General features: G+C 46.7%; 1 protein-coding gene across 1 annotated transcript in view; it reads left to right on the top strand.

Moving 5' to 3' along the window:
- Positions 1-3,272: 3,272 nt before the first annotated feature.
- Positions 3,273-27,236, top strand: part of LOC119436113 (acyl-coenzyme A diphosphatase NUDT19-like) — a 155,825-nt gene continuing 131,861 nt past the window's right edge. Inside the window, exon 1 of the mRNA XM_049660920.1 lies at positions 3,273-3,411. The gene's annotated coding sequence lies outside the window, so the exon portion shown is untranslated. The remainder of the gene's footprint in view (positions 3,412-27,236) is intronic.

Below are 27,236 nucleotides of genomic sequence, written 5' to 3'. Positions count from 1 at the left end.
ACCTGTGGGATTGTGCATATGGTCACATGCACATTCGCAGAGGTTTCTCTGAGTTTACGCAACCCAACCTCTAACTGTCTGTTTAGGTTCTGGCTCCTTCGCTTCAGCACATCGTTGAGACCAGCATGGATAACGACCAGATGTTCATGCTCCAGGTTGTCCGGTACCACCTTCTGAGCTTTTGCCATTGCGTCAACCATGCACTTCCCTGACTGGGCCTCCACCCTCACCCGCCCGTCTGCCTTCACTGTTGTAAGGACGCCCTCCTCAACCCTAGCTACGTTGGAGTCCCCCACCACTAGGACCCTTCGCTCTACACGTTTGCCTCCAGCCTGCGATTGTCGTCCTCCAGTTCGCGCTAGCTGGTTCTCCACCCGCCGTGCGCCACTGACACGTGTCGATGTGCTCCCTGCCGTTCGTCCCTTCCCACCCGAAGCCTGCCGCACTACCTCGCTGTAGAGTTGTGGAACCGCCGTGTTGCCGCCGGCTCTCGCCTGCTGTTCAATGGCCCCTAGGCGTCCCTCCCTGCTCTCATGGCATGCCTTTGCCCGAGTCTCCGCACTGTCCCCGCCGCCCGCCTGAGCTGACCCGGGATTACGCGCCGCCTGTGCCATTAGCGCCTCCACCCGCTCTTCCAGCACGGCCCGCTTTTCCCATTCTTCTTGTAGCTCGCCAGCTATTCGCTTTACCAGGACGGCCTCGGCCCCCTCCCTGTGAAGCAACTCGCCGATCCGAGTTTCGAGCTCAATTCGCCGCTCTCGCTCCACCTTCAGCTCCCCTTTGAGCTCTTCCACACTGGCTGCCCATTCCCCTTCCATCCGTCGCACAGCCCCCTTAAATCCTTCACACGACCTGCACGCGAAGCTAGCCTCCTCAGCGTCGGCTAAACTGGCGAAGTGCGTCTCGTCCAAATAACACCAACGTTCGCACTCATCGCACTGCACCAGCTCGTCATCACCCCTGTCCAACGTTCGCACTCATCGCACTGCACCAGCTCGTCATCACCCCTGTCCTGCCTGCCGCACCATTGTCCACCCGACCACCTAACAAGAAAGCCCACCAAAATACCTGAACAAAGCCCCACGGTAAGCCGTACGGCAAACTCGCTATCCGGCTACCTCCGCTAGCTTCCCTAACGCGGTTTAAAACTGCCGCTTTACACTGCTTTCACCATGCAGCAAGTGCGCAACAACCCGCTTCAAAAAAAAAAAAAAAAAAAAAAAGAACTATTCGCTACCTACTAACGTCCTACCAAACTAACCAAGAAACTAAAAAAGCATGAAAAACAATTTATATAGATAGCTCGGGTACCCTAACACTTCTATCAACCAAATAAAAATGTCACAGTTTCGCCCTAAGGGCGAAGCAATGAATGCGATAGCAACACAGCAATGTCATACGAAGTAAGGTGAGCGGCTTTGGTAGCAATATGAATTGTAGTAAACATGAGCTGATTAAGTAAGCAGGTGTGCTGCGGCGTAAGTAGACCGACATGAAGAGAGACTCGATGACCACGAGAAGGCGCGTATGAAACGGTGGTGTTGATGAGAAGCGCTTCCCGTGGGCAGCGCGTGCGAAGGGACACACCTGTAGTGCTGCACTGCCGATCCGGGCAGCATTGCATGTGTAGCGTGCGTTGGAAAATGTGGCCCGACTATTACTAACTGAATGAACAAGCGTGGTGTGAGCGCGCACAAACAAACATGAACAGAGCACACTGAATGACTGCAGACAACGACTGTCAAAACGCTGGCAGCACGCACATACGCCGCCGCGGGCGAAGGTACGTGCGGTCTATCGCTTCAACGGAAACTGAGCTGCGAATGCACGGCGCATAAAGGTCAGAGCCGTGTGGAGATAAGAGACGGTGCGGGCGAGCGAGCGAGCGACAGCGTGGTTGTTGGCAGAGCAGAAGTGCGCCCCCCCCCCCCCCCGCGCTCTCTCCGGCGCTGGCTTCCCGCTTCCTTGCTTGCGCGTGGGTGATTGAGTGCGTTCGCTCTCCGTGATAGCGCTCGTCCCCGCACGCTTCCGCTCGGGCATACGGCGCGCGGCGAAGATTTTATCTATAGGGAACCTCACGGCGACGGCGACGACGACGGCGACGGCAAAAATCCGGTTGAAGTGTCCATATAATTGCTATCGCAATAAAATAAACAAAAATTGAACTTATTCATTGGTATGCTGCTCCTGCTGCGCTGAGCTCCACTCGGCCACGACCGTCCTGTTCGGCTTCACTCAAAGGAGAGTGAGCCGAAGCCGAACAGGACATGGGGCTTAGCGGTTCATGGGGCTTAGCGCCATCTATGTGAGGAGGAAACACTTCCGGCGGAAGAAAAAGTAATTTGACGTCATATCCGTTAAAATCAGAAGTGACGTCATTTTGTTCTCAAAGGCGCGAAATTTGTTTTCGGAGGCCTGCCATTGTAGCTGTATATTCAAATGCCCCGCCATTCGACTTGATGGGTGTTTCGGATTTCAGCGCGGAAAGTGATGCAGGAAAAGATCAGCCGTACGGGTGTCGAAATCGCATCTCTGCACAGAAGATACTTTCCTTGCAGGCCGACGAACGCTTTGAGCGTAGAGTGCTCGTCCTTTCGTCGGACGCCAAGCCCGTCGGCCAGCGCTGTTCCACGAAAACAACTAAAGTAAACAACTATCTGGCGGTGGCAACTCACTACTTTTGACTGAACAGGTTAAGAAACAATGAAACTGTTCGTGTCACCAAATTCAGACAAACGTCGACAATCAAAGCAACACGAGGGTGGGGGCGTATATATTGTAACAGTGAACTTTACGAGCGCGCCTTTCTGCCCACTTCAAAAGTTACATTGCATTGCAAGTGATATAGCGGCGTCAAAGCCCGCCGCTATCGGTAGGCGCTCTTACGCTGGGCACCGAAAAAACGTATTTATTGATAATGATCAAGTAAAATAGAGTTGTTCTTTTCTCGCCATGCGTGTATAAAATTGATTAGGAATTTTATTTTCGTTGAATGAATTTAACTGTGTCTCGCTTTAAATAAAGAACGCTTTTTTCTTTCCCAATGTTTGTTCCCTCCATACATAGTCGTGTTTCAATCGCTGCTCCCATAACCACCCTTGCTGATGGTGGTGACAATTCTTTTTGAACCGCTTTTCGCCCGAAGCTTCGCGACCTATGTAGATCGACCTTGCTATAGTTGCGCAGAATCATCTGCGCTGGTGGCGGTGCCAGGTGACCTATTGAGCGTGCGCGCCAGTACAACAAGGAATGACAGGATGCCAGCATTGTGGAATCCGCAGGCTCTATAGGCGTAGATATCAGACAGTCTTGATCATTCGGTAGACGAGCCAGCCCCAAGCGTCTCGGCACGATCCAAGCAGACCGGCGGTGCGACGGAAATCCACAGCAGCGCGGCCTGTAGCAGAAAAGGCAAGTTCCCGACCATGTTCTTCGTGGTGGCGTGCCTCCAATTAAGCAATTTATTTCATCAAAATTGTTTTTACACTGAGGTATAGGCAGGCAGATCCCCTAAACTCATGCAGGAGTTATTCACATGAATAGTGCGAGTGAAAGTTAATTACAAGCAAGAATGTAAAATCTTGTCACAAGGGAAAGCGGTGGTAGGTAAACGTACTGTGCAATAGCAAACAGCATAAGAAGGCGTAAAGCCTGTGACAGTAAAGTTAACGATTTTAGTAGAGTAAGTCAGGTTTTGTTGAAGGAGGCATTGACGTAATTTCGTTGCAAATGAACGTGACTATAGCAGTTGCGGTGGCGCGTTCCAGAGCACTGCCTTGTAGTGGAAAGGCAACGCCTCTTAGTTCGTTCTGATGCATGAAATTTGTAGATATCAATGGAGTGACGTGGTTGTCCGAGGCAGGCCCATAGCCCGGGGCCTGCCTTGGGCTATGGGCCTGAAGTTTTGAACTTTCCGTGCCCATGTCCTACGGCGCTTCTTGAGTACAGCGGTGAGCACTGTTAGGGTGAACACGCGAGCGCGTGGCCGACGGCACTGTCAGCGCCCCGTTACGGTCATCACTGGAAACATTGCGCATGCGCATCACGCCTTCCGCGAAATAATTGTTCCACCGCGCGCATGACGTCATGAATACACTTGTTCGTCGTCTGCTAGCCGCATTTTTGTTTTCTAAGCCCATGCATCCTGCATTTTAAGATTTCTTTAAACATCTGTGCTTGAACAGAACAAGACAAAAAAACTTGTATATCTATGGGGGCGTGTCTATTCGTTCCCTTCAAAGTTGTTGTGCATGCAACGCCGTATATAAAACAACCAAACATCTTTCGCAGCCGTTCATTCTGTCGCCAGATCGTATTATGGCTAGGGTTCCCGATGATGAACGGCGCTCAATTTTCGATCTTTCCCTGAAAGGTTATTCCCAGCGGTATATTGGCGCTTTAGTTAATAGGCCCCTGAAGACTGTGAACAGGATAATTCAAGCCTACAAGTATGAAGGTCGCATTCAGGATGCACCCCGCGCGCCCCGCCCTAAAGCTACCACAGACGATGAAGACGCCCTCATAGTTGCAGCTGCTGTTCGTAACCCTTTCTTGCCAGCCCCAGCAATACGCGAGAACTTGGATTTGGACGTTTCGGACACCATTGTTCGACGTCGCCTGCGTACTGCGGGCCTTCGCAGTCGCGTCGCAGCGCAGAAGCCACTACTAACGGCGGCAAACAAGGACGCACGACGGCAGTTCGCTGAGCTGCACGAAGCATGGACATCAGAAGAGTGGGGTCGCGTCATCTTTTCGGATGAGTCGACGTTTTCGACGTGACAAGACCAAAGATTGCGTGTTTGGAGACTACCAGGCACACGGTGAGGCAAACTTCCTGCTTTGAAAAGCAATTGTTTTAGTTAACGTCACAATGCCACGCAGGAACGACCCGGACAACGTGCAAGGTGTTTCTGCCAGTGGGAGATCGAGTGTGAACGTGTGGGGTGCTGTTTCAAGATATGGTTTAGGGCCCCTGCAACGTATACGTGGACACTTATCGTCGGAACAATACTGCAACATTTTGAACAATGTGCTGTTGCCATATGCGAGCAGTTTATTCCCAGACGGTGATTACCTGTTCCAACAGGACCGGTCACCGATACACACGGCGCGGGCTGTCAAGGAGTTCCAGGCGGAGCAGCACATGCAGCTACTGGAATGGCCTCCGAAAGGAGCGGACCTGAATGTGATAGAAAACGTGTGGGGCCGTCTGAAAGCTTCTTTGGCAAGGAAGCCCCTCTATTCCGCGACTTCGGACCAGTTGTGGGCGCAAGTCAGCAACGAGTGGGAAAGGCTGAAAGCCGATCGGGAATATGTTCGATCACTTTACGACTCGTTACCGTCCAGAATAGCTGCAGTCGTTGCTGTAAGTGGTCACATGACTCGCTATTAGATTTGCTCATGTTTTTATATTTGTTCTCATGGTCTTGTTTAACTTGAATTGCAAAAGTGCAATTTTCTTGAATAAAAAGTTTAATAATTATCCCTCTTACACTCACTTTTTTCCTTCACGCGCCAATCTTCAATCCAGATGGACCTTGAAATGCAGAAGGTATCAGCTCAGCGAACAAAAAATGCGGCTAGCAGACGACGAACAAGCGTATCGATGACGTGATGCGCGCGGTGGAAAGAGTGTTTCGCAAAGCACATGCCGCGCATGTGCAATGTTTCCAACGATGGCTGTTACGCGGCGCTGATAGTGCCGTCGGCCACGCGCTCGCGTGTTCACCCTAACAGTGCTCACCGCTGTACATCGGCCGAACGGGCCGCCGCGTAACCCGGAGCATCACAAAAGAGAAGAGGATGCCGCACCCGACAGTCGGCGCCCGATAAACAGAGGGGTAGCTGCGCTCCCGACTTCGTCGCCACAGCGAACCCCCCCCCCCCCCCCCCCCCCCCTCCTTTCTTCAGCCACAACTCTACGCACGCGCCGCTTCACGCGGTCATGCTGTCAACTAATAATCAATAGTATTTTAAAAGTCGCATAACTTACATACTGCATGCGATTTTTACCGAAAATAATTACTGACAAATAGGTGCTTTCCTCAAATAGTCAAGCCTCATATAGTATTGTTTTACTAATATTCATCACTTATTTCAAGCCTCATCTGATTGTTCGAGATATCTTACGGTACTCAAGTGAAATGATCGGGTATCGCATCGTATTTATCTACGATTGGTCCGGTGTTCGTCGCCGAACCGGAAGCTCGCGGCTTTGCCAAGCTGCCGATTTGCTCGGCGGCTCTTACTGCCTGCTTCCGCCATGCACAGCTGATGGGAAAAATATTATTACTAAGTCTTTCTTTAAGGAATGTTGCATGCTATAGTTAGCCCGTTCGTTGTATTTTGTAATGTATTTGTACGTTCGCTTCATATTTTGTTGCTTTCGGTGCAATAAGAATTCCGTATCTGCCAGTTCCTTCGTGATCCGCCCAGTTTACCTAATCTATAGTTGGCGTTCGAGATTGGCTCAGGTTGTAGCGCACGCTTCGCCGGAAAGACATCGACTTAAATACGGCGCATACGGTTCATGCAGGTCGTCGCGAAAGATTTCAAGTTGCGAAGTTGTCTTATACTTTAGCAGGCACCGTCCCCTATAGGTCCCCTACTGTCATGTACACTACGTGAAGCATCTATGGAGCGAAGTATTCTTTGCCCGAATCACCGGGTCTCGCTTCGATTCCCAGCGTGCCGCATTCGAGATCGGCAGCCATCGTCATGCTCTATCTTAATTGTCATCGACCACTGTCATCGCTGTGCAAGTCAAGCAGCCGTGGCCGTCTTGTAGTACGTTGTCGTTCGTAATACGCACGCGTCAAGCCGGTTTTGCATGGTGCGATTTTGAGTGAGATTTCGCATGTGCGACAACGCAGGTGAGAACACGTGCCGTCGGCCTTTCGTGCATGCGAATTTGCGATGTTCGGAGGCGCTGAACTTGCCTACGAGATCACGCGTGCGGCGTGGACGGGAAACCAATCGCAACAACACAGATCACCAGACACGTCACGGTCTGCATAATTGTTGCTTTTATAGACTAATGGGTTCACACACGAAACGTTTCATGAGAAGAGCTTCAAGTTCATAGTGCCTGTTTCCACGTGGAGCGATTTTGCCCTATTGTTCGCAGCTGTTATTTCTGCACACAGCTGATATTGTGTCGACTGCAATTTTCGCATTTACGAGCACCTTGTGGAATACTGAATTCTTAGCACATGCTTAATTGGTCCGCTTCGATGCAAACTAAAAATAAGTAAATAAAACAAACCAGAATATAATAAGAATTCAGCCATCGACTAGGCGCTCGCAAATGCGAAAATTGCAGTCGCCAAGATTGCTGCGTTTTATTAATTTGTGATTTCGCGCCCAAAATCTGCACACTGGGTTATGAAGGACGTCGTATAGGGGAGCGCTTCGGAATAATTCTAAAAATCGCCCCTGGGATTGTTATAAATACACAAAGTACTAAATATGTTTAGACTGATATGGTATTTTTTTCGAAACCACATTTTCGTTAATGCTGCGTTAGTAACAGGTTCATTACTTGGAAAAGAAAAGGTCGAAGTTTCGTTTCTTGAATATCTCGCAGATATCCCGGTGGTGGTACGTCATTGTGACGTTACAGATTTCCGACTATATTTTCGCTTTTGGGCCGTTGTGGCTCGGTAAAAGTTCTTGAAACTTGCTATGTACAGCCTTTGGCACTTTTAGAATGCAGTGTAGTCTATGATCGTCGACAAAAAAAAAAAAAATACATGGCCCCAGTGGACCCCGTGAAAACTTGTGACGTCACGGCTTGTTGGTGCGGGAACTTCTAAGCGGCGTCGCTACCCGGCTTTCGTTATTGCATTTTTTTTCTGGCTTGCCGAGGCTCTTTTCATGTCATGGTGTTTTTTTTTTTTGTATTGAAGTGTAATTCACTAATACAGCTCAAATTCTTTTTTTCCTTAGTGTACCTTCAAACGAGTATACTGACACATATTTTCGAAGTTAAAGAAACTTTACGACATGCTTCTAGCATGTACAGGGATGACACTTAGCTAACATGAAGGTTTGGAAATGCTTATTTTGAATCGATACTAAAGTTGGTCTCTAAAAGACGGACCTGCCGTCATTGACAGTACCATGACGCCGTGACACAAAGCAAAATTTGCAGACTTCGTGGCAGACTTCGTGTCAGCCGTACGTACGGCTGGGTACGCCACTAAAAAAAAAAAAAAAAAAAAAAAATAGTGCTGTGCGCGCTTGTGTGTATGGAAGTTGCATGTATGAAAGTCGCAGCGATCGCCGCTCAGCAACGGAGAAAGACAGTGTAAGTAATCGCATCGTAACGCATCCACCACCTGAGTATACCGAATCTAAACCTGGTTCGGCAGAAACATGTTATAATAAATTATTTTTGGCGCTCTGAAGCTTGTCAGTATTTTTTATGGAATTTAGAGTACTTGAATATTCATTTACTTAAAAAAAGAAATCGCAAAAGTTTGTCAGTTATTATTATTATATTTTTTTTACATTCAGCTCGATCGGTGCATCTGAAACGACGATGCGAAGTCCGCATGTGCGGATATTCCAGCTCCGAAAAATGCACTGCAAGATCGCTCCGTGAAACAGGCATATCACACAAAAAATTGCTCGACTTGCACGTACACGTTGCGCCATCCGGTAAAACTTCATTAGAACCCCCGACGAAGGCTACCTATAGCCAGCAGCTGCTGCAAAATGCTTCGCATAACACTGATTCCCACAGTGCGTGAGATCTGCAAGTTTCTTTATTTGATTATCTTGATCCTATCTACTGCGGCAGTGGGCTTCAGCGATACGAGCATGTAAAATCATTCCCCCGCGAGCAGGGTGCCGGATGAGGCACACTGGAAACACACCAGGAGCACATATGGGTTTCCCGGCTATTGTGCATGAAGGCTTAAAAAAAATAAACGAATCATTCCACTCAAATCAGACTAAGTGCATGTTAGTTGTTCAGCAGAAAAACGGTCAGTAATTTGTACTGGTTGATGCACGTGCGGGGTGTTCTCGTCACAAGTCCAGCGTTATCCGTATTTAGAGCCTGCGGCTCTCACCCGTTATCTGATAAAGCCTGCGGTTGCTCAGGTTAGGTCCAGTATTGTTCTTCTGACTCAGTGGAGAGCATACATGCAGGATGTGCGAAATCAGTTGCGAACATTGAGTTTGGCCACCGTGCCGCTCAAGGCGACAATTTTTCTTTCTGGGGTTTTACGTGCCAAAACCAGTTCTGGTTATTGTAAGCGGGCCGGCAGTCGGGTGACGAACAACGTTTATTGCGGTTGAAACGAAGTAGATATAAGAAAGAATTGTGACGTAACAGGTCACGTGATTTTAACGAAATGACCGTTGACGTCAGAGTGACTCAGCCATGCTACAATTATGAGGCACACCGTAGTGGAGGGCTTCGTATTGATTTTGACCACCTGGGGTTCTTTAACGTGCAAGCCAAAGCAAACACACGGGCGTTTTTGCATTTCGCCTCCATACGAAATGCGGCCACTGCGGCCGGGATTCGATCCCGCGACCTCGTGCTCAGTAGCGCGACGCCTTAACCACGCGGGGGGTCGCTAAAGGCGATAAAATTGTTCCAATGAGGTGTCCTGTGGCAGAAGAGGAGCCGTCGGCACTTGGCGTCCCCAAATGGTCTTCATTCCAAACACTGACGAAACCTTCTGTTACTCATATATAGCTTCGGTCATCTGACGAGAACCACCGTATATTCAGCATGGCGTGCTCGATGGCACCTTATCGATGCTGAAAAAATGAGATGATTAGCTTGGCGCAATGGGACGGCTTCTTTCGGCATCCAGAGAGAAATTCAGCAGCACACACAACACGCACAAAGTGGGAGAAAGTGTGGACATGAACGCACACTTTTCTTGGCGCTCATCTTGAAACCCGCGTGCCAGGCCTCTGCAAGGACTCTCCCTCTGCAAGTCCTCTAGGAGATGCAACTGCAAGTCTGATCCCTACAGACTGCAATATAATAGAAAACTAACGAACCCAACCTGCCACCCGTTTAACCTACGACACCACGGCAACCTTCTTTTCTCTCTTCTGCACTGCGGGTGACCACTCACAACAACGATGGTTCTGCGCACCAGCCAATGCGCAGTTCCTGCGAACAGTGGAAGAGTGCTTCGCAGCAGACGACACGACCATATAGTGGCAGCGAGCAGTGTGCCGAGGAAGTTTGAGCCGCGGCCGGAGAGAAAGCGCGGGCGGGGTATTTAAATCCTAAAATATGTCCGGGGGACCCTTAAAGGTGAATTCTTGCATGTCCAAAGAGCTGGAGAAGGAGCTGTCAAAGCCGTAGGCTCTGCAGCGTCTCTCTCCGAAAGCAGCCTCTTCGCCGACATCAACCAATGAGTCAAGACCTGCTATCCGACATCATCCGGTTCCGTGATCGCTCTCTCGGTGCGTCGCAGAGGAGCAGCGATGTGTTAACATCACTTCCATCTGTACGATAACTCCCTCTGATTTCTCCACAAAGGTTACCTCTGAGGCCTGGGCACTGAAATCAACCGTGTGCCCCGCGAGCGATGTGTGTAGTCTCAACAAATTGCATAAAATTCCAGAGCCCTACTACACCGCACATAACACTGCTTGACACCGCTGTACTCTCGCGTTATTCTTTTGTGGCACCAAGTCGGCAGAAAAACGAAACCCAGCAGCCATTATGTTCCGGACACCGACTGCATCACATGTGAGGCCAACATGAGGACAAGGACCGGAACCGCACTGTGGCCGCAAATACATTTCTCTGTGCAAAGCACGCATATATTCGTATGAGCACTCTCGATTCCGCTTCGAGGCATAAATTACAGCGTCGTATGTAGGTATGAGCGCATATGGTGGCTCCCCGGGTCTAGGTACAAGAGGGCCACAGGTTTTGCAACTCCATATGTCCGCTTTTCGAGATTATCTCTCCCTCTCTCCTTGCCTTTCTCTGCGTACTTGTCTTTCGGTCTCGCGCTCGCTTCCATGTTCTCAGTCAAGTGTGTCAGTCTCACTCTCGCATTTAGATTTGATTGTACTCGCTCGAATAGCAGCGCCCACCACCGCAATTCTCGCTTACGGAACACACGTCGCCGGGTGGCGGAAACGTTTAAACGGTTTTACAAGAGGAATCGTTTGAAGAATCTAGTCGCGCAAAAGCAGTGGATAGAATATCGGCCCTCCTGCGACACGTCCAAGGCTTGTATAGCTGTGTATTGCATGCACGCCCACGGAGTTTTGCACCCGCTAGGAATTCGTGCCAAAGTTATGACGCCGATCCCTGTCGCCCAAGCAGAACGGCCCACTTTCTATTCAGCATCTAAAACATCTGGGCCCGTATGCACAAAATACTCTTACGCTAGAATTGTTCGTAAGAGAAAATTTCAGCCGATGCTTATGCTGGGCATATTATCGAAGGCAGCCAGCCAATGGCAAAGATCACTTACGAACGAAAAGCTTTGATTTCGGCCCCTGCAGCCGAATTCACCAAGCTATTTGTTCGTAAGACCTGCTTGCGATTGGTTGGCCGTTTTGCTAATATTAAGTCTGGCACGATTACTGGCAGTCACCTACGCTTACGCACAGTTCTGGCGTAAGCGCAGATTCAGTTGTGCAGGAGTGGGCCACCAAGATGTGATACATGTGTCGTTGCACGAGCTCGTCCAATTACACAGTAAATCTTGAAAGCTAATAAATAAATCTCATATTAGTTGAAAAAGAATATGGGGTCCCGTTATATTTTATGTGACACATATCTAATACGTAGATTAGAGAGAGAGAGAGAGGGAGGGGGCGGGCGTCTTTAACGAAAACCAAAGAACTGTGCCTGGCGGCACGTCTAGCATGCTACTCCAGGTGAATGCGATGATAAATGAAATAATGCATACAGGACATACGACAGACACAGTAAAACATATAGTATTCAAGTATCTCGTTGAGACCAGAGTCTCGCAGAAAAGTTAAAAATGCCTTCCTAGCGCGGGACGCACAAGGGGCACTAGTCCATCGTCCAAGTGCATGGTGTAGCTTAAGGTGTGAACCCCGCGAGGGACACTTACAGTGTGACCATTAGAGCGCTCCTTCGGAGTACAAATAAGTTGCAATTGCAGGTTAACTGTGCTATGTCCTCTCGTACCTTGCGCACAGGACACAGCTGCAACCCTACCTGCTTAATTTTACACGAAGTATTTTGAATAGGCATTGTTCAGACGAATACGATGCAGACATGCACGATCATACCTGTCAAGTCCATGCACACGGAATGCGAAAACCGCATGTTGGGTCATAACTTGTAAGTGCGTTTAGGTGTATACTGCAGCTCCGGGTCGGTTCAAATAACACCCTATGATCGCCACGCACGAGAATACAATGTAACTGAACCATCTCTCCTATAGAGAAATGTATCGGGATATGGGCGGGGGAGGTGGTGTGTGCTGAACCAGCAGCGCAGTCAGCGTGTGCATTGCCCACTTTGATGTAGCAGTTGACGCTAGTGTTACAGAGCCGTCGGTGCAGATATCTCGTCGTTGTTCGTAGCAACACGACATTGTTGAAACGCAAAATGATTCAGTGCTGATATGGGGGTTGTTTATTTGCTATTTGTCCCTGGCATAGTCGTAGTGATTGGCCATGCGAAGAACTTCAGGCACAGAAGGGCTCGGGTAACTAGGTGGGAGCAGGTCGTTCCCTTCAGAAAAATATGTACCAGCGAGAGGATGTTCCGGTACTCTGCGCTATAGTACAGTAGAAATGGTAGCAAGATGCGCCTGCTTTCAGCTGGAGTGCTCATTATAGATGTTACTCGGCAGGCTGGGTTGGAAGGCGCTGCTTTCAAGATATTTGGGTTTGTTCAGGAGAGGCCATGGGGGGGGGGGGGGGGGGGGGGGCAGGAAAGCTGTAAATAAGGAGACCTTTGAAGAGCGCTGTATATTAACGAAGAACTGACTCCGCAGCTATAGATTATCCGCCGGCGTTGCTGGAAAGCCCGCAGAAAACGTGGCCACAAGAGGCAAGCTTTTTATATAGATGTCGTATATATTGCGACCATGTCAGCTGCCTGCCATAATAGATGAAGTGGTCAAATCACCTTAGTTTAAGGACGTAACTAATGCAGCGCGAAGACACAACAGCGAAGAAAAACACACACGGATGCTGCAGGCGCTGCTAACTTCTTTATTCGAGAGGTAGCAAGGTACATACGTATATACAGTATTTCTCAATACGCAGATACTACATCCACGTCAGATAGAGTGCACGAAACTCATTTTTGTTAAAACTTACCAAATGAATTGAAAGATATAAAGAAGCTATGCTCTGCGCTACACAATGCGCTACAATGCATCAGAAGTCAGACTCACGCATGCATTACCGTTTTCTTTAAGATGAAATCCTTCTAAACGTTCACGAGTGTTTTATATTTGCTTCCTTTTTACAGGTCGATAACATCCCGAAATTTCGGCTAACCAGTACAGGATTTACGAAGGGCAGAAAAATCTGCGGTGAATCTTTTTCCTGTATAGATTTAGTGATGGGCAACTTTTTTTTTTTCAATTTATTACCATGATTCCTCATTTCGGTCATGTCATTGACGAAGCGGCCAGTTAGGTCAACAACCCAACGTCTGTGGCCGAAATAAGATGAAAGGGTACATCAGCGAATGAGGCAAAAGCCGGCGAGCGGAAGTTGTGCTCTGCGTGCACAAGTTGAACCACAATTTGAAAACAAAAAGAAACAGAAAACATGGATATTCAACGTAATGTTGTAATCTAAATGACGCAAAGATTGTTTAAATTAACGAGGTAGGGTCACGAAGGCGATGCATGATGCTTGTCGAGGGAAGAATCTTGGTGAGAGGTGTACGGGGCACAGAGAAATCTGACAAATACTTCAATACATTTAAGACTTCATACCCCCTGTGTCACAGTGGCGCATTCATTCTGTGGGATCGGCCAAGAATGGGGACATACCCAGAAACCCAAGTTGACGACTAGGCCAGACAGCACCCAGCAGCAAGTTGTTTTTTCGGGCACATAGTGCCCCAAGTTGTCTATATATGTCCACAAATACGTATATCGATCGGGACAACGACGACAAACGCCCAACCACAGTCAAGAGGAGGCAAATAAATATTCGCTTTAAAACGTTTCCGACAGGTAGCTTCAGGTAGCAACAGGTAGCCACAGGTACCAACAGGTAGCAATAGTTTCCAACAGGTACAACTGTGTCTGGTGTATGGGTTGGGAAGTGTTGTCTTCCCGCTCTCCTAGTGTTGGTGGTCACGTGATTTGCGGAGTGTCGGAGGCCTCCCTCTATAAAAATGAAGAGGTTGGCCGCTCGGAACGTTCACTTTGGGACAAGCACGCAGGCTAGATTTGCGCTACCGGTCACGTGATCCTTGTGGCCACGAGTACTCGCGGTTATCGAGTGAACTTAGCAAGCGAATTTTTACTGCAGTTTATAGGATACTGCCAATAAAAATAAGAATCCTAATTACTTGTAACAGCCCACTATACTATTCCCGTCAATACGTCGCCCATGGGACGAAACTGCAGTTTTATTAGTGCACGCTGCCCATCAGTTTCACGCAGAAAGGCGGGTAGATGACGCAAGTGGTTCAGTTACATTGTATTCTCCGTTTGTATTCCACGGACGTTTCTTGCTGTTTGATTTTAATTTGCCAGAGAATGTTTGTTTTTAGTACTGTATTAAACAATTCGGCAGAACCCATCTCACCATGACTGTCGACGGTAATGCGTGTATAGCATATTGAATCAATCTAGTGGCAACGTATCGCCACCGTCGAAACCAGTTATGTATGAGGCGTGTACTGCAGCGGGACTTGCTCGTCCTTAAGAGCACTCGGCGCCATCTAGCGGCGCCACCGCGAAGCCTGTGCGTGGCCTCCGAAATGCACGGCGCGCCGGTGCGTGCAAGCGCTTAGAAACGCGTCATGCGTGAAAGACGTTAATCGAGAAGCCTCACATACCCAGTGTTAAAGCGTCGGTTTGCTGTCCTTGAGGAACCCTTGTGACGTGCGTTCGATTCCGCTCAGCATCGGATAAGTTTGAGGGATATTTTTCCTCATTGTAGAGCGGCACATTCCCTGTGACCCAAGTTGGCATCAGTTTCATTGGAGACCAGCACAGGCCGAGTGGCACATACTCAGTGCTCTAAGTCGGCGTCAGAGTTTCTTTGAACAGCGGTACCTACCCAGATCCGTATCTTACAGTGACCCACGTCGGCGTGAAAGAGATTCGTTGCAGAAAGGCACGCATGCACACATTGCCACATGCTCAGTGACCCAAGTTGGTCCGATGGTTGGTTTCGAACCCTGTGACGTCCGCACAGCAGCCCTACGCGCTGTCCGTTCGACCATGGACTACCCAGTGACCCAGGTAGGCGTGGAAACGATTCGATACGAGCACACACGCGCGCGCGCATAGACGGTTACGGCGCCCCCGGAAAATGCGTGAAGCAACCTGAGAATGCTAACGCCTTAAAATTAGAACCGGTAAGTCAGACAGAATTAGCCGTCTACGGTCACATTAAGGTTACCAAAGATTTGTGAAATATTAACCATGGACAGCAAATCTTTCCGTCCAGCAGAATAGAACAGCTGCAAGGCAGCGGATCACCCCATCACCCGGGGTCGGGTGCGGTTCCGCATAACACGGTAGAACCATACAACTCTGGCTACAAACCCTTTTTACCGCGTCACCTGTTCTACTCGCGTTTTCTTTCATCGCTTCATCGTTTGACTTGTGAGTCCGTCCATTACGTTACGCGGACGAGGACCACTGTCGTCGTCAGCGTTATTTTGCCCTCGTCAGCCCGCCTTGTCATCCCCAGCTTCACCATTACCATCGGGCGAAGAAAAATTAAACTTGATGTCGTCTATGCGAACAACCACGTCGCCACGATGAGGCCACATTGTTTTTTTTTTTTATGTAGTATCTCGCAGAATTCACAGCCATGATGCACCCGATATAGCAGCATTTCAAATGTACAGAAAAAAAGAACTTTCCTTGAAGTCACTGCGTCATTTCTCTTGTGACATCAGTTGTAAACGTTTTGGCCTGAGAGTTGATTGGTCCCCCAGCGGGGACCTTCAAAACGACTCATCGAGCCTGAAAACGCAAGAAGCCTTTAACACAGCAACTGACTCATCAGTGGTGACTTAAGCATTAATTTACACAAACACTGAATTTTAAAAATGGTATTAGGAAACTTCGCAGTTAAACGTCGTCTCAAATACCACGCTGCCGACACGTCGGAAAGGTAGGTGCTTGGAAGTTGTCCTGTACTGAAGGATGGAAACAGATATGACCAACATTTTATGACTTCTAGAAAGTTTATTACATTGACCACAAAGAAACCTTACCGCAAGGCTAACCTCACCAAGAAACGAAAATAAACATGGTGAACCATGACTGCCCCAATAAAATATTTTCTAATAAAATGTTGTACCGCCTTAAAAAAATTGGCCTAAGCCGTTTGCCAAACTTACGCGAACATAAAGGCAGTACCATATAGCTATACAATTGAACTAAATCTATCTAGTATACTTAGACATGTGGAGTTTGGGAGTGCCAATGTCTGCCCATATTTTTCAAATTCCGCAACATGCACTGCTAAATCATACAGAAGGGAAGTTGAATACATCGCTAGGAAGATAAAGTCGGAACGTATTTATCTAAACAACATGTTCTTTCTGTAATATCAGAAGTTCTAATTATCATTGAAATAATATTTTTAATATTTCATTTTTCTTCAATTTTTACTCTTACGTTATCCTTCGCACGAACCCCCCCCCCCCCCCCCCCCCCCCCCACTCGCAACCAACAAACCTATAACCACTGGAACCTTGCCCATTCCCCCGTAGTGGGTGAGCGCAGTTATTTGAGGAAAAAGTAGGCAAGCAAGAACATGAACATGCAAGAGGCGCTTTTCTTCTCAACAACCATTAGCTCCATAGCTATCCCCATCTGAGGAAGATTTCACGGAAATTTCGAAGGCTGAATTATCAGATTTCTTACTAAGCTTTCCATCAGCGGCTCCGGGCCCTGATGCAATCACTTCGACCATGTTAAAAATTTTATATAAAGAATCACAAGAATGTTTATTAGACATCATCAATTATTCCGTCAGAAGGGCATGGGTGCCATTGTAGTGGAAAATTGCCAAGGTCATTCCCTTGCTTAAAAATCCGGGTGACGGCTATATATTAGACAATATCAGGCCAATCGCGTTAACTTCAAATTTCGTAAAATTGATTGAAAGAGTTATCAATATTCGTGTCGTAAATTTTCTTAATGAGCGATCGATTCTGAGTCCCAAACAAATTGGTGTCAGATCACAGTGCTCTATATGGCAGGCCCATATTGACCTTGAAAGCCGTATTCAGTTGGCACGGTGCCAAAGGCAGCATGCGGCATTAGTCACTCTAGATATCTCAAAAGCATATGACAGTGTTGAACATGTGACATTGATCAATCAGCGTCCGAACATTAACCTTCCATAATACCTTCAACTATGGATTGCAGAATTTTTAAGGAACAGAGAATTTTATTGCTTCCAAAGCGGCATTTCTTAGGCTAGGTACGCGCAGTCAAGAGGCGTTGCACAAGGGGCAGTACTTTCTCCAGTCTTATTTAATATTCTAATGAGTTCCATCCCATGTCATGATGATGTACATACTTATGTGTACGCTGATGACATAGCGTTTTTTTTTTTCATCGGCAAATGACATCCAAAAACTTTATCAAGTATTACAGACATACTTATCTGCTATAGAAAGATGGCTTGATGCGATGCATGTCTGTCTCAACGGTAACAAATGCTCAGTGCTAGCGTTTCCATTAAAGGACCCCATATATATTTCTCTCTCCTATCATCTAAATATTATCCCACAAGTAGAGACAGTCAAGTATCTTGGCGTGATATATAACGGTTCATTGTCTTGGAAGGCGCACATTTACTATGTTGAAACAAAAGGTGTTCGTGCGGTTGGCTTGCTGCGTAAGCTGAGCAATAGTCGATCAAGAATGCGAAGAGCAACACTTTTAACAATATACCGCATGTATGTTCGACCGGTATTGGAATTTGGATGTGGACTATACTCTGGAGCTCCTGCATATAAACTTCACCCCCTTGTTCTTCTGGAGAGGCAGGCCTTGCGACAATGTTTAGGGCTACCTAAATTTGTAGCAAATGAAGTTTTACATCTGAAAGCTAGGATGCCATCTCTTGTTACGAGGTTTAGATTATTAGCTGTACAGTCATATTTAAGACTATATGAATCCCCTATAAGGCGTTCACAAACAGTTATCTCCCAGCCGGACTTGTTTTTCGGCTTGTACTGGCCGCGATTCCACACACCACAAATTATTTTTATTCAAACTTTCCTAGATCAATTAAACATACAAATTCATGAGGTGAGTCCTGTTGTTAATAACACCAATTCCATTAAAATTCAGTATATTTTTTCTAAAAATGCAAAGGCATTATCTTACCGCATGATAAGCTCAATCTTAAATGATTACTTTTTGCACGTTCTGATCGAGACAATTATTGCGACTGACGCTTCCCAAAATGAAGAAAAGTGTGGAATTGGAATATTTTCTCCTATTCTTGATTGGTCGTTCTCTCTTCGCCTCCCAGACCTCGTACCTATCTTTCTAGCAGAATTTTTAGCTGTAGTTCTAGCCCTCCGTAAACTCTAACATCAACACGTTCCACAGTGGTCGTGACGGATTCTTTATCTCTGTGCTCCTCCCTCACAGCTTCCGATAATTCCCCGGTTTTGCGAGCTTTCAGATCGTTAGTGCCCCCTCACTTAGCTTTGATTAGATTGGTGTGGGTACCAGGGCATAAGGGCCTATTTCTAAACGAAATGGCAGATTCGTTGGCGGAAGCGTCCCTGAATGGCCCGGTAATTAAAATCCTACAGGTTTCAGCTTTCATCATAGGGGCTAGATTTCGGAGAAATATGACACTGCGTGAATTTCACGCCCCTTCTTTAACAAACTCCTCAGATTTTCAGCCCTTGTCGCATTATTGGAATAGCAAACTCTGTCAAACGCGATCACTTGAAGTCGCAATCACTAGACTACGCTGCAGAATTTCATTTTTAAATTTTTACCCACACAGAGCTGGTCTGGTTCCCTCACCTAACTGTCCCTATTGTGGACAACATGAAACATTAGATCATTTTCTCATTGTCTGTCAAAGATATATTGAATTGCGAAAAAGAACCTTAGAAACACCGTTCCGCCTTCTTAGATTAGAATTAAATGTTCAGAATTTACTATCATTGGGGGCCTCTACCCTCGGACACAGTGACAGGAAGGTTGTCCATGCCATCTAGGATTACATTGCAGGGTCAGAAATATTTAGATGACAAAACCAGGACTTAGGGTTCCAAAATATTTTTTTAGAAATTTGGTGACTAGCTGTTTATTTCTTTTTTTAGTCTTCATTTATTCCTGTACTCTATTCAAGTCTTGTGATATATTCTAATTATTCATTCTCATATGCGTATATATTCACGAATTTATGTTTGCATTATTTTATAAATATACTTTCTCATTGTTAATTCGAACTACCCGGTTCTTGGCCAATCCCCCAGAGTGGGTACGTGCCACTAACTCCAAGGCTCTACATCCAACGTGGTGGTTTTCACGTTGGCAGAAGGCTGCTGTCGCGGAAAATGAATTCAGAGCTGGAGGGAATCGCTGAAGTCTGCTGCCTTTTTTATATTGTGGGGGCCACTCTCCTCTATAAAGATTCGCCGTGCGGCCTCGCACGCCGTGCGCAATTAAGGCTGCAGCGGCGGTTATCCTTAGGTGAGTATTCTTGAACCGGCGCCAATGTTGTGGGCTGCGTTATGCACACATCTGCATATAGCTTATGGTGAACAGTGAATGATGGCGTTCAGAGTTGGCCTTGTGTGTGTGATATCAATGCTTACTGCGCACCACGTCGCACCATCAAAACCTTTCATCTCCTGACGTCGCTACTACGTAGTATTCATAGTAAACGCGCGGAAGCTCTGTAGATCGCCGCGCAATTAAAACTGGCCCCTTTCTTTATGCCGCTACTATACGCCTTGCAAACAAAGAGAGGAACATTTCGCGCAAGTGCAGCAGCCGCTTCTTTCCTTTTCCTCCGCTTTCTTGTCTTTTCTTTCTGTCAGCGAAAGTGTTTGCGTCATCGGTTCAACAACGGGAAGAGGGCGCGCAGAGCCTTCCTGTTTGCGCCCTGCTTGCAGAAGGACCACGCGCGTGCGAGCCTACTTGTCGTATAGTCCATGTTCGATACCGAGCATGGACTGCGTCAGAGGTGCTGGTATAGGACGAGACGACACTTACTATCAGGCATTTTTTTTTTAGTGTCATGCTAAAAGTTACCCACTGATATCTGAACCAGTGAACTTGACCTGCTAAAGTTGACAAGGTTTATTACTTATTTCTAATACCTATCAACGAACAGTGAAAGAAAACGACATAAATGATCTAAAGAAAGTTCAGGAGCAACGCCGCATTTAACTACAGGTTGTGGTCGTTCGGGTTTGCTTTATCTCGCAAAATTAATTGATAAACAAATAAAAAGAAAGGAGGAACGGGGACGGTACGGGAAGTTTCGAAATACTGCTCGAAAACTTCCAATGCTCTGTGTAAAACCATTTCGCAGGGCCATGCCTGTGCAGGAAAAAAAAAGGAAAACGAGAAAAATTCAAGCAAGAAGTCACCGTAAGGCATAGGTTGCACACGTTCGGGGAATTACGTCAATTTGCGACACCCCGGCCCTTCGAGCCGAACTGACGTGCTGTGTAATTATCTCGTCTCATCCCTATACGTCGAATATAGTGTTCTAAACGTGCTCCCGGTGGTTTAACTTATCGTTGAGCTTTCTTCTAAACAAGACAGCGAATCTTCCGCCCCTTTGCAAAGCAGTCAAAACGCTGAACAAACGGTCTGCTTAACTGTCTGTCGCTTTTGACTACAAGCGAGCACCAATTCGAAGCGCCCAGCATACTTTCTTTCACAATACACTGCCTAAACTTCTAGCCGAAAACAAGCGCAGATATTTGAACGCTATAAAAATTCATGTAAGAAATGATATTTTAAAATCAGTGAGGTGAAGTAGTTCTGCGCGAAGATATGTTGCAGTGTTTTCAACAAAACTTTCTCATCACACATCCCTGATAACAAACTGAAAATATTTCCTGACATTCCTGGATCAAATTATGTGCGTATGCAGCCAATGTTTGCTAACTGTGGACCCGCCGGGGTGGCTCAGTCAGCTAAGGCGTTGCGCTGCTGAGCCCGAGGTCGCGGGATCGAATCCCGGCCCCGGCGGCCGCATTTCGATGGAGGCGAAATGCAAAAACGCCCGTGTGCTTGCGTTGTAGTGCACGTTAAAGAACCCCAGGTGGTCGAAATTATTCCGGAGCCCTCCACTACGGCGTGCCTCATAATCAGAACTGGTTTTGGCACGTAAAACCCCAGAAAGAAGAAAGAAGTTTGCTAACTGTGAGGGTATCTGTAAATTAATTGTCAAAGCTAGACGCTCGTCTTCATCTGGCGCTGACGGGATCAACTTAAAATTTCTTAAAGGATGGGAAAACTTATTCATCTACAGTACTGCCCTATGTCTCCACGTGGTCTTTGCAGAATGGACGATAAAAAGGACTGGTTGGTGGCTGTTCACTTTCTTCTTGGGGTACGTACGAAAACATGGGGACAGGAAAACAGGGACAAACTAATGGTCTTTTCGTAGATAGCACAAGAAGAAATTTGCAGAATTTGCAGAGGTTTGCAGTCCATTCAATTACAAGCCTGATTCATCAACTTCAATGCCTTGTAAACTACTAGAACATGTTACTTATTGCAGCCTGGTTTATTTCTTGGAATCAAATTATTTTTTTTCCATCTGACCAGCACGGATTCCGTCAGCATAGTTCTAGGGAAACTCGGCTTCTGGCGTTTAGTAATGATTTACTTTCTATAATGAATCGCTCATCTTTCGTTGACTGCATATTTATTGACTTCGCTAAATCATTCGATACTTTCTCACCAACTAGCAAACTCAGCACACTAAACATTGATGCTAACGTCATAAAGTGGATCAAATGTTTCTTCAGCAACCGAACGCAGTATGTAATAGCTGACGATCACAATTCTCAACCCTGTTCAGTAACAAGCTATGTTCCTTAAGGTTTCGGGCTGGGACCTCTTCTTCTTCTATTTATATTAATCACCTAACAAATATTAATTCATGCATGAGGCTTTTCGGAGACGATTCGTCATATACAGAGAAATTTCAAGCCCTACTGAAACACCTGTCCTTCAGTCTGACTTCAACATTTCCTCTTGATGTTACACTTGGTTAATGAAACTGAATACTAATAATGCAAAGGCATATGAGAGTTACACGAATGACGAGGCCCTCAGAACCGTTTACCTATTTCCTTAATGGCAGATCCCCCCCCCCCCCCCCCCTTTTCTTTTTAACTTTCGAGAGCACGTACAAGTAGTATCTAGGTGGGCTCCTTCATAACGATCTTTCCTTTGCTAACAATGCTTACAGTACCCTTGGTTTTCTCCGTCGCAACTTTTACCTCGCCTGTATGTCGTACAAATTGTTATTCTGCAAAATCCTTGTGCGTTTCAAAACTCGAGTGTACATCTTCTGTGTGGGATCCGCATGGTATGGTATGGCAAAACTTTATTTAGAGGGATGCCTCATCGGCCTATTAAGGGTAATGAAGTTGGGGAATTGGGAGATGAGGACAGGGCCAGCCACCGAGGAATGCCTCCCCGCATGGTTACAACATGTGGAGAATCCCCGATTCCGCAGCAAAGGCGAACAGCGCTCGCAGGACACTGTCGGCCTCCGCCGAGGAATGGATTCACTCCTCGAAGCTGGCCACTCGCTCCCGGTGCTTTCGTTGGAGGGGCGGCATACCTTGGGCACTCCCACAGCAAGTGCCTGATGGTTGGCGCAGCTGCCGTTTTACACGCTGGGCAACTTGTCTGTATTGGTGGTAGCTCTTCCGTAGTGTTGCCCGGAAGGCGTCTCCTTTCCTTGTGTGCACGCCAGCGTGCAAGTACATCCGGCGTCAGAGCAGTACCGGTGCGGGCCTTGTGCACGAGTACTTGGCACGCACGAGACAAGCCTGCAGGCAGTGGATCTTCCTTAGGCGTATGCTGTTGTAGGCGTTCACGGAGCTGTCGTCGCCTCTGCCGTTGTCCTAGGAACGATGAAGCTTCATTCCTGTCATTTTGCAAGAGCACAAAAGTTGCTGCGGCGGTTTAAGGTTAGTATCGCGCTCGCGATACTAACTTAAACATTTTTTTGCTTGCTTTTTTTTTCTCTGCGGCACATTGTATTACGTGGCTAAAACCTTTTTCGCCACTGAGATCTTACAATAGCAACATGACAGCGAACAGTGCGTCTTCACTATACACACCACTCGACAGCCGCATCTATTGCACCGTCGGGCCATGCGTTAAGCACGTTTATTGCCCTGTTTTTACATGCAAACACAGAACAATAAACTCGCATAAACGCATGACCCAATGGGTGTGGCTGTACGGCTGTAGTGAGGACGCACTGCTTGCTGTCATGTTGCCATTGTCTATTGTAAGCGGCGGAAAAAAAGTTTTCGCCAGATCAGGCAGACTGCCACAGAGAAAAATGAATAAATAAATAATATATAATATCTGTACTGACCTGGTATCGAACCAAACCCGGGTATTCTTATAGCGTGGCAATAGGAGATTCCAACGCGACTCTGAGAACGGGTAACTAGCAGTAGTTTCGCTACTCGTGATATGAACCACTGTCTGCAAACTTCAGGTTTCTGTCGCATAATTTTGGGTGATACTGGGGTCTCCGACAGCTAATACTTGTGCACTTTATGTACATTCTATACTCTAACATTTTATCTATAACGTATCGCACGCCTACAGCTACTCCTAATGGTCAGTTTCGTCTGAAGAGCGAGCCCTCAGCCGCGCTGGCACTGATTGCCATCGAAGTGAGCTACTGCACGTTGATTGTCTCTCATATTAGCGCAGAATCCCGCCTACAGAATTCACTACTTTCAGTAGACGAATCAGCACCAAAGTATATAAGTGTGTGCGGACACGACGGTAGTATGCTTTTAAACGTATGCCAAAGCACGACATCTCATACGACGTCATATATATAGCCACGCTGCCAATTTCCAAGTCTTTATCGGTGGTCTGCATATCGGTATGATTAAAGCAGTCTCCCGAAGAAACGTCAAGAATGAACTGCTCGTAAGTGACAAAGCAAACGGTATACAACAAGGGTTCCTCGTTGCGTGTTCTCGAACGAAAACAGAAGCCGACTTTGAAGAGTGGTCAGTGGAGCTAACTGTTCTGTGAAGGGTCGCGTTTCGAAGTTTCTGGTTAGCTAAAGTTGTTAATTTGAGGATTGCAGTTTCGACTTCGACATATTCATAATTGCGACAAATGCGAACAATTAACGGCGATATATACCATTACTTGGACGCTCCTGCCAGCAGTGCACTGCACTATTGCGCCAGTGCTGCGTGCTTTTTAAGCTATTTTTTTATTATCTTTTCATAGGTTTGCAGAGAATAAGTCGAATAATGCCCCTATATGCAACTGTATAGAGCGAGCAAACTATTGTGCGCCTATAGATTACGCGGTGCACGAAGTGGCACCTTTGTTTCCGGAACACCCTGAAAGAACCTCCTCACGGACGTCACAGGTACACGCTCTCACTCGCACGACCACAAACGGCGTGCTGATAAGAGTGGCATGCGTCGCACAGTGACGAAACGCGCCAATCATTTTCGTGATTGTATAACGAAGGAAGTTATTCACCACTGTTCTTCAAGGCCGTTGGGGCTATACAGTCAACTATACAGCCGGAAAAACATTCCGTCTGAATACAAAGCGTAAAAGATTGAGGTTCGGTCTATCAGGGGAAAGCGACAAAAAGCGCCGACTCGCTAATGGTGCTTATAGCGATGACACGTCGCGAAAACTGCCACACTTCCTCAAAAAAAAAAAAAAAAAAAAAATCTGCCAGCTCAAAAACAGCCCGCGCATATATAAAGCACCGGGAAAGACGCACTTTCTAACGTAGTATTCATTTTCTTTTTACTTGAGCGAGGATGACATCATCCACAGGTGGAAACCTCGCCGCTGTTCTTAATTGCACGTAGGGCAGGAAGGCTCGCGGTCAGTTTGAGCCGCACTGTGATGTCACAAAAAAAAAAAAAAAAAAAAAAAAAAACGCCCTACACGTATACGGCAGGGCTGTACAATGTAGAAGAGTATTTGGCTCGTTCTACTGCAAACACTCTTGTCCATTTCACTGGATATCCGAGGAGGCACGATATCACAGCGCTCACTCCAGTTACGCATGTCTTGACATAATTGAAAGTTGGCTGTACGTACACACGAGTTGGCTGTACGAGTATAATAAAGCATTCGGGATATTTGCTCCCGTTTTCTTAAAAAAAATTAAAGGCTGCTAACACTCCTGTGATCCTAATGGGTGCGTTGTGTCTATATTATATTTAACCCATTTGCTGCGTGCAATGAAGCCTACTTCTTCCGTTAATGTCGGAGGTGGTGCCGTGGTACTGCTAACGGTTTGTTTGCCCCCATGTAGTACATACCTACGATGTGCTGTACATACGTAGACAGACCGGTGGAACTCGCAGGTCTGTGTTGCTTGGCGGCCGCATAAGCTATGTGGACGAGGCTTGACAGACGTACATACAGCTGCAGCGGGAAAAGATTAGCACAAGTGACCGATGACCGGAGCAGGAAAATTGCGGTACGCGGCGCTCTTGTTTCCGTGCACACTGGTATCTGAAGTGCTAGATGATTCATGCTTCAAAGAGGGAGTGCCTGACACTCGTTTTACGCGTGGGGACAGCGTCACGTACCGCAATTTATCTGCCCGGGTGATCGGACACTTGTGCTAACCTTTTTATGCTGCAGCTGTCCATAAGTTTTTTTTTTTTTTTTAGCTGCACCAAATTTTTTAAAATGTGCTATCTGCCACAGGCAAATTCTACCACTTGAATTTACTCGATGAGACGGATATTAACTCTACGAGAAATCAACATGCTTAATTGAATAATTAACATAATTACGATAATTAACTTTTGAATTACTTTTTTTATGGCCCACATTGAAATTTACAAATTCTATCCAGCGAGTTCGCCAGGCGTAAAGCCACGAAAGCGTTATTGCAGTACCTCAAGTCGACAGGTCTTGGCGACCGTTTGCGGACTCTGCGCGCACCTCTAAATGTGCGCGAAACTGTGCTCTCTCGCTTCCCCCCTCTCTATTTTTTCATGCCTAAATACCCTCTCTCCCAGTGCAGGGACCGGATGTGCGTCTGGTTAACCTTCCTGCATTTTCTCTCTCTCTCTCCACTTCGAACGAATTCTCAGAACTACACAAGTTTCGATATATTAATTTTTTTTTAAATTTGGGGTTTTACGTGCTAAAACCACGATCTGATTATGAGGCACGCCATGGTGGGGGTCTTCGGAAAATTTCGACCACCTGGGGTTCTTTAACGTGCACCTAAATCGAAGTACACGGGTGTTTTCGCATTTCGCCCCCAACGAAATGCGGCCGCCGTGGCCGGGATTCGATCCCGCGGCCTTGTGCTCAGCAGCCCAACACCATAGCCAGTAGGCAACCACGGCGGGTCGATATATTAATATTTAAACTGTTCGACGAAACACTTTGGCGATCCAGTCATTCTTGGGCTTCAATGCGTAAAATAGCGTTTAGTTTAAAAAGTAATCAGAACAACCGTGCATCTTCACCGCAAGTTTGACGGCTCATCCTCAGAATTCATTCCAAGTCGATAAGCCTTGCATACTCGGCAGTTACAATTCATAGATTGAAGTATCTGCTGCAAATTAACTAGTCAAAAACTGAATTAGTGCAAATTTGTTAACAATTCCGCTTTTGATTGATCGTAGCAGTACTGCCTGCCTCACCGAGTAATTAAGTTCAAGGGTTAGAATTGTGCTATTTGCCAGAGGCGATTTTTAAAAATTTCGGTGCGGTTAAAAAACATCCTATATATATATATATATATATATATATATATATATATATATATATATATAATTAGTGTCCCATCTATCATGCACCAAGATTTAAAAGTATGCAAATGCCACG

The sequence above is a fragment of the Dermacentor silvarum genome, chromosome 1 (genome assembly GCF_013339745.2).
Source record: "Dermacentor silvarum isolate Dsil-2018 chromosome 1, BIME_Dsil_1.4, whole genome shotgun sequence".
In the NCBI taxonomy this organism is placed as follows: domain Eukaryota; kingdom Metazoa; phylum Arthropoda; class Arachnida; order Ixodida; family Ixodidae; genus Dermacentor; species Dermacentor silvarum.
Note: the sequence above shows the minus strand (reverse complement) of the source record. Positions and strands in the feature narration are given on the sequence as shown.